Source organism: Nycticebus coucang, chromosome 3 (genome assembly GCF_027406575.1).
Source record: "Nycticebus coucang isolate mNycCou1 chromosome 3, mNycCou1.pri, whole genome shotgun sequence".
Classification (NCBI taxonomy): domain Eukaryota; kingdom Metazoa; phylum Chordata; class Mammalia; order Primates; family Lorisidae; genus Nycticebus; species Nycticebus coucang.
Window position 1 is genome coordinate 11,443,508 of NC_069782.1, and position 14,052 is coordinate 11,457,559.

The following is a 14,052-nucleotide window of genomic DNA, read 5'->3' on the forward strand; positions in this document are numbered from 1 at the left end:
ACAAGTGTGTTCTATAGTCTTAGGATTTTTCCCCCCACCAATTACAAGAGAAAACTAGAGAAGGGGGTAAGTCTGGTTGACTGAGAGAAAGCGCAAGGTTCCAGAACTCTGCCCCTTGCCTTTACGGAGCACAGAATAGCCAGCGGCACTGAGTAAGGCTCCTGCTACGTCATGGACTCAGAGGACACTGCCTGTCCTTCTATTTCTGGGAGGATGGACGCCCCAGCCCCAGTGCTGCTTAAGAGTGGCCCCTGAGGAGGCCTTTACTTCCCACTGATACCAAATTATTAGTGGAAGAAAGGTCAGCCGTCTGGTGGCCCTGGGCCAGCTGCAACTGGCCATCGCCTCCCCTAAGAGGCCATCAGAACCAGGCCTAGCATGTTGACTTCTTGGCTTCTCCCTGTCCCTTCCAGAAGCCCAGCTTCCCAGGGCATCCCTCAGGACCCAGATCTTCATCGGAGCCCTGATTGGACCCCCGTGGGATCCCTCAGCCTTTCTACACCCTTCCCTGTATCCGAGGGACAGAATTCATGGTCTAAAACCATCACCACTATCTTGGTCTCTCCTCTGTTCTCTTCGTTCCTCTGTGGGTTGACTTGTGACTCCCTAAAATCCATATGTTGAAGCCCTAAGACCCAGTACCGCAGAATGTGCCTAATTTGAAGATAGGGCCTTTATAGAGGCTAACCCATATAGTATCCTCTTAAAGAGAAGAAATTTGGAGACAGACACACACAGAGCACCATGTCAGCTTGAATGCGGCCAGGTACAAGCCCTGAACCAGGTCTTTCCCTCACAGCCCTGCCGAGCTCCCATCTCCGACTTCCAGCCTCCAGGACCAGGATGATGTTCACAGCACAACTCACAGTGCTTTGTTCAGGCAGCCTCAGCACACACACGCCACCCTCTTGCTCCCACTCAAACCCGCCCTCCCCGAGTGCCTGTCTCCCTCTCCACTAGAGGAGCTTTTCTCCCCCATTGCTGCCCTCTACAAGCCCCAGCTCATTCACAGCTCATTCTGTGCTTCCAGAATCTATCAACTCCAATCCACACCACACCACACCAATACTGATGACTTCAGCGCCTTCCCTTTCTCTCCTCCCTCAGGCTGTCATTTTCTGCAGAGCCATTTTCTCTCTACATCACCACTAGCCCTTGGTGAAGCACACAGGCCCGGGGTTCAGCCTGCCTGGCTGGCTTCTGGCCCTGACACTGACAGCTGTGTGTCCTGGGCAAACCCTTTAACCTGCCTGGGTATCGATGTCTTTGTCTATGAAATGGAGATAATGCTAGTATCTCTTTCATGGGGTTGTTTGGAGGAATAATTGAGAAAATACAAATAAAGAATTTGTAGCACATGATAAATTTATAATAAATGCCATTATTATTATTTCCTGGAAATAAGAGCAATCTGGCAGTAGAACTTTGTGACCCAAAAGAGGGGGAGCAGTGTGAGAGAGCACCACCCAGGGGAGTGTTTACTTGGCTACTTCACACACTAGAAGTAGGATGAGGTGTGGAATGCAGGTGCAAGTCTCAGAAAGTGACAGTGCAATCAACATAATGTCCCAGATTACGAACAGTTCTTACAGGTTTGTTCTTAGGTTGAATTTGTATGACTTGTAATAACCCCTGTTCGTAAGTGTGAGTCTCACCTCAGTTGGAAGTTTGTAAGGAAGTTGGTAACTTGGGGACTGCCTATATGTTCATCATATCAGTCAAGGTCCAATCCAGAGAAAAAAATCACCCCAGTTATTTGACCACAGGGAATTTAATGTAAAGACTTGTTAGTTAGGTATAAAGTTGTTAACTAGATAACTGAAAGGTTGGGGCTGGGAAGAGAGAACTTTAAGATATGGAGGAGCTAGAGGTTAAGGACTGCAAGCGGTAATTTCCATCATTAGGGTAGAGGGAACAAATGGAAGACAATGGAATTATAATGCTGGCTTCAGCAGCACATATACTACAATTGGAGCGATACAGAGAAGATTAGTGTGGCCCCTGCACAAGGATGACACGCAGATTCGTGAAGTGTTCCGTATTTTTAACTGTGGTGTATATATATACCATGGAATATTACTCAGCCATAAAAAAGATGGAGACTTTACATCTTTTGTATTAGCCTGGATGGAGTTGGAGAGCATTCACTATTAGTAAAGTATTGCAAGAATGGGAAAGCAAGAATCCAATGTACTCAATATGAAGCCAGGGGACGATCTAATACCCACACAAGAGAAAGACTCAATTTAATTCAAGTTGTGGGGGAGGGGAGAGGAGGGCGGGGGAGAGGGGAAAGGGTGGAAGAGGGAGGGGGATTGAGGAGGTGTCACCTAATAGGCACAAAGTAAGAGTACGTGGCACACCTCCTGTGTGAGGGGCACAACTACAACAGGGACCTTAGGGAACAAATGAAAACACTGTAACCTGATTGTATCCTTGTATTAATCTGAAATTTTAAAAAACCTTAGAAGCTAAGAGGAGGCAGGTGAAATTCAGACCTCTGAGGAGGGGCCGCTGCTCAGCTGACACTGGTGTCTAGGGTGGGGGCTGGAGACGAAAGGGCATCACTCACTGAAGCTAGTTCTGCCAGTGACGGAAATGCTGCTGAAGGGGTTGAACTGTCGCCATAGGGAAGAACTGCCCACGCTGGGGAAGGAGCCTTCCAGAGCGGGGCTCCCTGGGGCAGCCGGGAGACAGAAGGGGCAAGTCCTCCCTCCCTGCAGGCCCTCGGCTTCTCTCTAGTACCCCCACTAGCAGAGTACAAAAGGGAACCAGCCCACACCACTGTGGTCAGGGGAGTCCCCCCACCGCCCACTACAACGGAGCAAAGTACAGAGGGCTGGGTTTGGCGCTGAGAGACAACAGCTTAATACGATAACTGGGTATTTATATGGGAAGAAAATAAGGAAATGGCCTGAGGGTGGACTGGGAAAGGGCTGGTTACTGAATCAACAAACGAATTCCTGGAACTCCCTGGTTTTCTCTGTTTACGAGTACTTAGACTGACAGCCTTCCAGAATTTAGAAAACAGGTTACCCCCGGAGAGCTAAACTGCAGTCACACAGCTATTCCACACCACCCTAGGAGACAGAAACCAACAACCTGAGGGCGAAAGTTTGTGAAAATAGATGCTAGCTGCAGAGTTGCTATCCTTAACATCAAGAGGGAGTTACTACCAAATGAGGAAAATACGAACATTCTGATGAACAGTATCCTTAAAGGAAGAAACGCAAATGGCCAACAAATATGGGGGAAAAAGTTTAGCCACACACACAGATAGGGTCACTGATGGCCGTCTCTGGGTTTCTTTGGGTTTCAGAAATGTTTTGTCCTTTTTGTATGAACCAGGCTTCATCCAGTCCCTGTTGCTTTTGTTGCTTTGGTATTCTCTGCCCCAATCCCCTCGCCCAGCGCGCGCGCGCGCGCGCACACACACACACACACTGCTCTTCAGAGGGTCTAGGTTCTAATAGCCCAGATTCTAAGGTTGTGAGATGTTGAGATCTGCCAGAGGTTCTTAAGGGCTCCATCTTCCAAGCAGAAAAGGCACGTGCCCCAGGCCAAAATCACCAGATGTCCCCACTTGAGTTATTTGGGTCCAGCTGTACATTATTGTCAAATGTCAAATTTACATTAAATGTCAAATGGGTGAACAAGGCCATCCTGCCCTCCGAGAAAGCTGTTGATGAATTCTCCTAAACAGCCCAAGAGAAGAAGAACCAGCTTGTGTGAGTCCACTTAATAGTCATGAGCATGTATCTGGGGGATTTTTCTTCCTTGAAGGAATTGTTATAGGGGGGCCGCGAGAACAGAAAAGCATGGTGACGATGTCTGGGATTCTCTCCACGTTCCAGCCAGTGTCCACTGTGCCCCTCTTCCCAGATACCTCGGTCACCATCTCAAATTGCTTGGAGTTTCTTGTTAAAGCCTCTTTTCAGGTGGTCTTGTTTTTATTAAGTCTGCATGTATTGAGTGGGTGCTATGTGCCAGGCAATATACAAAATATATTTCCTTATTTTCATAAAAAAAAACTCACAAAGGACATACTATTACTGCTATCCCATCTTATAGGCAGGAAAACTGAGTCTTTTACCCAAGTTATCCAGCTAGCAGAGTTGGAGATAGAATCTATGTTTTCAGCCCTGGGGCCCCACGGCCTCCTCTGCTTTCTTTCCTTCTCTTCCTTGCAGCCTCCAGTGGGTAGCTGTCTGCCTTTCTTTTTTAGCATAAACTTCCCCCTTTCTGTCCCCACTCCATACCCAGCTCCTTTGCTCTCATTCCTCACTGCCTCTAGAGATAAACCTCCACACCATGGCTACCGTAAGGGTTTACTGCACTTGTTTGCAAGGAAACAGAATATTAACCAGAACTTCAATGATGGGAAGTCCCAAAGTTTTCAGCCTGGGAAGAGAGCTCCAAGTCCCTTCCGATGACAGTGCTGGGTTTAAACTCCTGCCGTGGCCTTTCTTCCCCCAGACAGGGCTCACCAAGCCACAGCCTCTTCCCACCCTGTCTTTCAGAAAGCCCCACTTCCATCTCTGGCCAGCAAAGTAGGGAAAACATGTTAGGTCACGTTCACAGATGGCCTATGGCTGTCTTGTTCAGTACAAACCTCTCCCTCTCAGAATTACCAACATTATTCAATCATTTCAGAGAGGTGAAATGATAACCTTCATTCTTTCCATGCGCTTCTGGGGCCAGGAGAGAGAGAATTGATTAGTATCACTTAATTGTCAAAATCTGTACAAAGTGACCCATGGCAGGGAGGGAGGAAGGGAATTAATACTGATAATGAATCCACATAAAATGGAGGCAAAGTTCTGAAAACTGCAGAATGAAAGTCTTCATGGATATCAATTTTTTGGACTTTTAATGTGTAAGTCTATGATATCTTTAATGTCATATTAGATCCACACACAATCACATGGGTAACACCTATGTGAGCCAGAAAGCACAATGTAACAAGCAGCTGCGAACATCCCCCCAACCCCAAAGAGGAGAACAAATGACAGTCCCTATTGTTTGTATCCCCCTGTGACTTCCTCCCCTGAGCCTTCAATACCTCCCTCCCAGAAGTATCCACTATCCTGAATTTTTTGCTTGCTGTTTGGTCACCGTTCTTGAACTTTAGAAAAACAAAATGAAGCGCTCTTTGGTGCTTCACTTTTTAAATTCAATTATACTTCTCAGATCCATTCATTCTGTCATTGTGCTGTAATCCCTATATGTACCTACTGTTCTCTGTACAGGTGTTTAGGTTGTTTCTTTTTGTCGGGAGCTATTAAGGAGGGAGCTGCCATAGGTGTTCTTGCTTCTGTCTCCTGGTCATGGGCAATAGTTTATCGCTGAGTCATAAAGTATGGAAACGTTCAACTTTACAAAATCATTGAAAATGGGTTTCCAAAGAGATTGAGCTAATTTGCCGCCATCTTATTACTCCTGAGCATCTTTTTCTTTATCTAGTCTTTGTTTTTCTCCACTTTAGCAGAATACCTGCTCATGGTTTTGCCCAGTTTTTATATAATTGTATTTTTCTTGTTGATAGATGAGAATTCTCTCTGTCTTCTGGATACTAATCTTTCCTTAGTTGTATGTCTTGAAATGCCTTCTAGTTTTTGGCTTGTATTTCCTCTTTCTTGCAGCTTTTGATGAAGAGTGTGTTGAGCTCATGCAGTCACATTTAGCAAAACATTTATTTATTTTTGTTTGATTGAAGAAACCCTGTTCAAAGTTAGGTAGATGATACCCTAGATGTCTTCTCAAAGTATTGCTTTTACAATTTAATGCATTTATACTAAGTTGTAAAAGAGTCTTTGAGTGAGAGCTCAATCCTGTTTTGTGTTCTGTAGGGTTGAGCAGTTGCCCGTGAACCATTCTTTCATTTTGTTTCTTCTTTCCCTACTGTTGTGCGAAACTCTCTCTGTCATATAACAAACACCTCATGTGCCTGGTGCTTCTGGGCTCTCTATTCTTTCTGTTGCTAAGTTGTCAATCCCCTGGGCCAATCCACATATTACCTTGTTTTCATTTCTTTTTTTTTGGGGGGGGGGAATTATATATTTATTTATTTATTTATTTATTTTTGGCGATACACTCTCACTCCTGGGAGGAGCGGGTGGCGCCATCACAAGTCACAGCACACTCGAATTCTTGAGCTCCGGAGATGCTTTTGCTTCAGGCTCCCGAACAGGTGGGACTATGGTGGGGTGTGGGGCGGTCGTCTCCGGCCTCCACCGGCCTCGGCCTCCCAGAATGCTGGCATTAGAGCGGAGATCAACCGCCCCCGGCCCCGTAACCTCTCTGTGTGTGTATGGAGCTGTTCCGCGGAGGACACATCTGTCCTCTCAAAGCCCAGTGGGGAGGCGGTGCGGGGAAGGGCGGGGACCGATCCTGGGAGTTCTTCCCTTCAACCCCGGCTCGGGTCAGATCAGCGCCTGAGTGTTTGGCTACTTAGCTCTCCATTTCATCTCCTCTAAGTGCGTGTAGTCTGTTTCTTGACTTAATAATTACAGGAGCGAGTTTACACCCATGGCAAAGCTGCTGTCTGTTCGCGTCTCCGGTCATGCAACACACCTGACCTCCTGTGGGCCTGCAATTGGCTGCGGAGCGTTTCCGTCCTCTGTTTCTGCAGGTTGTTGACTTGCTCTGACTGCGTGGCCAAAGGCACCACTTTATGAGTTTCTTTTTTCTTCTGTTTTCCCTTCTTTTTCTTTCTCTCTTTCCACATCGCACACGTGTGCTTGAACACACGATCATGACGCTTATGAACTACTAAAGGAGATGCTGTGACACACATCCCTCCCTCCTTCCCTCATAAACACACACACACACACACATACACACATACACACATACACACATACACACATACACACATACACACACGCACCCCCATATGAATAAGAATGAGCAACCCGGGTTCTCCTGCCAGGCAGGCAGGCAGGCACGCAGGCACGCAGGCAGCTACCTTGTTTTCTTTTCTTTTTTTTTTGTAGAGACAGTCTCACTTTATGGCCCTCCGTAGAGTGCCGTGGCATCACACAGCTCACAGCAACCTCCAACTCCTGGGCTTAAGCGATTCTCTTGCCTCAGCCTCCCGAGTAGCTGGGACTACAGGCGCCCGCCACAACGCCCAGCTATTTTTTGGTTGCAGTTCAGCAGGGGCCAGGTTTGAACCCGCCACCCTCGGTATATGGGGCCGGCGCCTTACCGACTGAGCCACAGGCGCTGCCCAGCTACCTTGTTTTCATTTCCATTGCCTTATACTAAGTCTTGCTATTTAGAGGAGCAAGATTTAGGATAAGTCCCATCACTTTATTTTTCTTAAGGTGTACCTTGGTAATTTCAAGTTCTTTGCTTCTGTATAAAGCTCATAATTTAATGAAATTCCAAACACAAATAAAATTTAAAAAAGAAAAAGTTTCTTGAGATGTTTTTCCAATTGCACGAGAAATTCTAAACAAAATCAAATTAAAAAAAGAAAATGGTTATTGAGATGTTTTTCTAATTGCATGAGACCCATGGATATCTCTGGATCAGGTGGGAGAACTGAACTGTGTATGATATTATTTTTCTATGCATAAACATAGTTGTCTTTCCATTTATTTTGGTTTTCTTTAATCTTTCAGTTAGGTTTTATAATTTTATGCAGATTTTATGATAATTCAAGGAGGGTTTAATTAAGGGACTATTTACAATGACGTAGGCAGCATATGGGAAAACCACAAAGACTAACTAGTTCAATATCCCAGAGATGGGACCTTGGACCTGCTACATTCCCGGGCCCAAAGGAATAGGGGGAGGGAGTGTTTATGAAACTCAGAAGGAAAGGATGATGTCATTGTCTTCCTTGGGAGGAACAATGAGAACACGCAGTTTTCACTTGGATAAAGGGCAAAAGTGCAGTTTTCACTTGGATGAAGGGCAAAAGTGGATGACGAGGGGCAAAATGCATGGGTTGGGCCAGACGTCTTCGTTTCTCCATTCACATCAACTCCAGTTCTCCTCCCTGCTCTTTTGCCCAAGGAAGCTAACCTGGGTGGGTTGTATCAGCCTAGACCTAGGGCCATTTAGGATTGGCAGTGGGAGCCCCACCCTTGAGGAAGGAGAGGAGGAGCAAGTGGTTATTCCTCTGGCCCCACCCTGCAGGGTTACTTTGATACGACCCACCATGCCCCCAGCTATAGGTCATTGTTCCTCCCAAGGAAGACATCTACATCATCCTTTCCTTCTAAGTTTCATAAACACTCCCTCCCCCTATTCCTTTGGGCCGGGGAATGTAGCAGGTCCAAGGTCCCATCTCTGGGATATTGAACTAGTTAGTCCTTGTGGTTTTCCCATATGCTGCCTACGTCATTGTAAATAGTCCCTTTATTAAACCCTCCTTGAATTATCCTAATCGGAGGATGCCCCATTTTTCTTAGTGGACATCTGATGATAAATCAGCAATAGGGTCCTAGGGTGAGGATTCACACTGCAATCAATTTCCCTTTTTAATGACTTCTTCCAGGGTCACACCCCACTAACTTAGATTCCTACCTAAGAAGTCTGTTTCTCATCGAGTAGTTTTCCATTATCTCCTGCTCACCATTAATCACAAATTATTCACAGCCAGTAATTAGCAAATCACAAATATTCACCATATTTTCAATGGGAATCCGTGTTCCTTGTGTCGTAGTTTTTGTCATGATTACCCGTCAACCCTTATCTGTATTTATCAGCAATTTCCTCATTGTGCAAAGAATAAACAATAGATGAATCATAGTGTTCGACATTTCTTGGACACCAGTTCCTCTAAGTTAATTACGTTTTAGCTGATGAACTTTTTGTACAAGAATAAAGTTTTATGCCATCATCTCATTAGTCACAAAATTTTTTTTCAAATCTCTTAAGGGAAGGTTTGTTTGCAAACATCATTCTAGACGGTCTGTGTCAAGCATTATAGTTAATCTTGGCATAGCAGCATCATTCCAAAAACTGTCAACTGACATTCTTAAGACTGGATTCTTAGAGTCATGAAGTCTTGGCTTCTGTGAATGGAGTGTTGGGGTTCAAAACCAGTACCCTAAAAGATGGTTCTTTGACACACCAAACTGAAGAAGAGGCTTGCAGAATATGCCCCTCCACGCCCACCCCATCCCTCAATTCTCCATCTCTTCCAAAGCACAGGATTAAATTCCCTGGAGTTTCCTTATCTGTCTAAAGCAGGGGTCCTCAAACTTTTTAAACAGGGGGCCAGTTCACTGTCCCTCAGACCGTTGGAGGGCCGGACTATAGTTTAAAAAAAACAACTATGAACAAATGCCTATGCACACTGCACATATCTTATTTTGAAGTAAAAAAACAATAGGGGAACAAATACAATCACACCGCCTCATGTGGCCCGCGGGCCATAGTTTGAGGACCCCTGGTCTAAAGTCTAGTCCCACCAAAAAAGAAAACAATCACCTCTAGTTTCTCCTGTGAGTTTTCATTAACAGTGAAATTGAATTCCCCTAAATATCATTTACTACTCCCCTAAAAGCATTGAGTCTTTCCCATCTCCCTTTCTCCTAAGAAGCGGGTATAACAGTCTGTGCCCTCCCGCGTGTGGGTGGGGGTACTTGCTCCGAATTCGTCCCTCGTGTGTGTTATTTCATTGTATGCCGATGATTTTCAGTGAAACTCCAGAGGGTGAAAAGGAAGTTTTCCCTTGGCCCCTGAGGTCCCAAGCATATAGTCTGACGAACGTTTACCCAGCCTCTATAACTTCTTTATACACATATCCCAGTTGGGGGAAATAACAGCTGAAACGCTGCTTTTCACAAGGTTTTCAGGAAGGGGTGTGAATAGCAGTTCTCTGGGAACAATAACATCTAACAATTGTTTTTTCCCAGTCCAGAATCCCTGTAATAAGTTTGTTTTACAGGTCTGAGTGGTTATTTATCAGTCAGGAAACGCTGCTCAGGCTACCTATGCTGTCTTACCTGCATATTAGCATATAATACATTGAAAACACCTTACAAAGGGGGGAGATGATGGCTTTTTCTAGTTATTTCCAAATATATCCTTTGCTTACCTATAGAACTGACAACAATAGCCAACAGCACTAATCAGTGGGCCCTCATCAGCCTTTCTGCAGAGCCGTTTACTCCCACTGCCAACTGGTCTGTGCCAAGGTTGCCACCAGATCGCATCTTAGCAAATCGACTGACGCGATTTCAGCAGCCTGGTTATCAGCAAAAGCTTTTCACTTCCGATTTTGACATTTTCTTTTTTTTTTTTTTTGGTTTTTGGCCGGGGCTGGGTTTGAACCCGCCACCTCCGGCATATGGGACCGGCACCCTACTCCCTGAGCCACAGGCGCTGCCCCCGATTTTGACATTTTCTTAATTCAGTTACACATAAAGTCAAAAAATCATCTTCCCTAAAGCAACAAAATACAGGGAGATAACAGAGGCATGTGTGGCTGGTAAGCTGCACTGTTCAGCTCAGGGGCCAGGATTGCCCCAAACGAGTTGTGGTGTCCAGGTTACATATAAGTGGACTGTGAATCTCTACAGACGTCTCAGCTGTCTTTTGGTTGGTCGTTTCCAGGAATATCTTTTTTTCTACTTATACTTTTCATGTTTCCACGTTCTCTTGTCTTATGTGAAGTCTCTTATGTATATGATACCTATGTAGATTTAGGTTTTGTTCTTTTTGTCTTTTTGAGACAGTGTCTCACTCTGCCACTCTGGGTAGAGTGCTGTGGTGTCATCGTAGCTCACGGCAACCTCAAACTCTTGGGCTGAAGTGATCCTCTTGCTTCAGCCTCCCCAGTAGCTGAGACTACAGGCACTGCCCACAACACCCATCGAATTTTTCAATTTTTAGTACAAGGTCTCTTGCTTAGGCTGGTCTCAAACTCCTGAGCTCAAAGGATCCTCCCGACTTGGCCTCCCAGAATGCTAGGATTTCAGGTGTTAGCCACCGCACCTGGCCCGGATTTAATTTTTATAAATCCAATTTGACAATCTTTTAATTGGTGCATCGAATCTATGTATGTTTACAGAATTAGACTTACTGATAAATTTGGGCTTATTTTTCCAGCTTATGTTTTGTATATATTCCTTCTTTCCTTTATAAATCTGAAAATTTGCCTGGTCATTCTCTTTTGTTTCTTCATCTTGATGATTTCATTCTTTGTTTCCTTTTATTTTGGGGGGATGGGGGGTGCGGGGACAGAGTCTCATTCTGCCGCCCTGGTTGAGTGTCGTAGCATCATAACTCATGGCAACCTCAAACTCTGGGCTCAAGTGATTCTCTTGCCTCAGCCTCCCGAGTAGCTGGGACTACAGGTGCCCGCCACTCACTCTTTATGAGTGACGTTAGTCATCTAGTTCAATAATCCTCAGTCCCCGGGTCTCTGTCTCTGCTTGTTACCACTCACTGGGATCTGCTGATCTTTGACTATGATCCTTTTGTTTGGTATTAATCTTGGTGACTCTGGTCAGGCTATACTAAGGACAGTTTGCTCCAGATGAAACAGGTAAACCCTCCCCTTGACCAGAAGATTTTCTTCTACTTCTGCTTGAAACTAAAGACAGCACTTTCTTAGAGTTACCTCTGCCCTCACCCCTGTACCTGACCCCCTGCCTCATGGCCCCTCTAGGGCTCTGTATTCCAGAACAACACCCCAACCACCCCAAATTCCAGGCCCAGATTCCAGTTCTGATCGTAGTTTTCTTTCTTTTTTTTTTTTTGGTGAGGGGAGCTGTGACAGGGTCATTGCAGAGTGCTTCTACATGTTGTGAGGCTGGTGATTCTCCAAAGAGTATGCCCTAGACAGAGTTCAGGAGTTTTGCAGCAAGACCAGTCCTTGGTGAATCTGCTCAGGCAGGATTCTGGGTTTGCATAAACCATTTATCAGAGAAAAGTTGTGCCTAAGCTCCTGTAACCCCCTAGAGCGTCACCCTTCACCTTTGGCTGTGCATGCGGCCTGACGACAGCTCTCACAGTTCAGGGCCTTTCCAATTTTGCCCGACGTTGGCTCAGGAACTAATCCTCAGAGTTCCTCCAGTCACTCCTAGAGCACAGTCAGGCTTGGGCATGCACGCAGCCTTCCAGACCACCGGGAAATGAGCATGATTTTAATTTTTAAGCTTGACTTCCTAAGAATCCTCTCCGGGTCAGAGCAGCTCATTGTTCAGCTGTTGCTAGGTCAGAGGTTACACTTGAGCTCCTGGAGTCAAGGCTGTTTTGCTGAGAGATCTGTGTGTCATCCAGGGAAGGATTTCAAGTCCCTGTGCTTTCCACTCTGATTTCTCCCATGTGGGTGCAGCCTAGCGCGTGCATACAGCCTTCTGAGTCCTAGGGGATAACCACAATCCTTGAAGGCCATTCTTGCCTGGCTCTGTATCCAGTTCTCTGATACATTTCTGGCTTCACATTTTATTTGTTGCATGAATATCTTTACTGGCCCCCTCTTAATTGCTAGCCACCAAGATTTTCTTTCTTTTCTTTTCTTTTTTTTTATTAGAAGAATGTTTATTCTAAAGTAAAATGAAAAAAATTACTTAACTCATAAATATCCCCCTTGAGATATACTTGAAATCTTGTTTCACAACTGTTTCCAATTTAAGATAAACTGAAAATTGAGAACATAACTTTTTAAAATCCTCTTTAACTAAAGCAGTGGTTCTCAACCTTCCTAATGCTGCGGCCCTTTAATACAGTTCCTGTGAGTCACGACCCACAGGTTGAGAACCGATAAACTAAAGGAACTACTTATAACACAAAAATAGAAATGGCTTATATATTTTTCGAAGAATAAAAACGATCACAGCACTCAAATGCTTGTACTAAAGTTAGAGAAATTTAACAAATATTTGGACACTACTCTGTACTAGATACTAGACGCTGAGAGTGAAAAATGAAATAACTTGTCATGTTAGCACTCTGGGAGGCCGATTACCTGAGCTCAGGAGTTTGAGACCAGCCAAAGCAAGAGCAAGACCCCCATCTCAAAAAATAGCTAGGCGTTGTGGCTGGCACCTATAGTCCCAGCTACTTGGGAAGCTGAGGCAAGAGGATTGCCTGAGCCAAAGAGTTTGATGTTGCTGTGAGCTATGATGCCCTGGCATTCTACTGAGGGTGACAAAGCAAGGCTCTGTCTCAAAAAAACAAAAAAAGGAAATAACTCATGGTCTTTGACTTGAAGGTCAAAGCTGCTCATGGTGCATGGACAGGGATATGTAATTAGGTATTTATAGTAAGTTTTAAGATCAGTAATATAATGTGACTAAGAAAGCATAAAGGGACAGAAAAAGGACCAATGAACTTGGTCTTAAAAACTATACATAATTTATTCAGGCTTATACAGATAACTCCTTTTTATAACCAGTGTATCAAGATACTATAAAGTTTACCTGACACATTCTCTGAAATTCAGATAATGTGAATTATCAGGGTCAGGCAAGTTGAGTTAATGTGTGAAGTGGGCTAAGCGAGGGTACACATCTTGCCTAGAGGAAGAAGTAGATACTCAACTATAGTTGATTCCTCTATAGGAACGAGAGCCAAACGTGATTAACAGCTAAACTAACAGCTAGGTGAGGTGGCTCATGCCTGTAATCCCAGCAGTCTGGGAGGCCGAGGCAGATAGATTGCCTGAGCTCACAAGATTAGCCTGAGCCACAGCAAGACCCCATCTCTAAACATAGCTAGCCACCAAGATTTTCAATATTTTTGACAACTTCTTCAGGCTTCTTTCCAAAGAAAATCAGTCCCTTCAAGGAAAAGCTGTGGCATTTCCCTCTGTAAAGCCCGACTATCTCCCTGGGCAGAACTTCTGCACTACTGCCCTAGAACTGAGGGCAGGGAAACCAGCCTGCCTTTCCTGCAGTGATGTTCTGCTCCAGGAATGGGCAATGGTTGTCCTTTTATCTGAGGTTGCCCCTCTCAGCATAGAACCTCTGCCCTGCAAGGGATTTAGGGCCCAGGATTCCTGGCCTGCTGTACCTGAGCCCCGGCAGTGGTTGCTGAGTGGGTAAAGGGAGTACAGTGGGTTGAAATGTTATATTGAAATCAAAT

At 45.0% G+C, this 14,052-nt stretch overlaps 1 non-coding gene across 1 annotated transcript; it reads left to right on the plus strand.

Moving 5' to 3' along the window:
- The first annotated feature begins 1,939 nt into the window (after positions 1 to 1,939).
- LOC128582738 (U6 spliceosomal RNA) lies at positions 1,940 to 2,046 on the plus strand. Its single transcript, XR_008379184.1, has one exon. It is a non-coding gene; the product is annotated as a U6 spliceosomal RNA (small nuclear RNA).
- Positions 2,047 to 14,052: the final 12,006 nt, after the last annotated feature.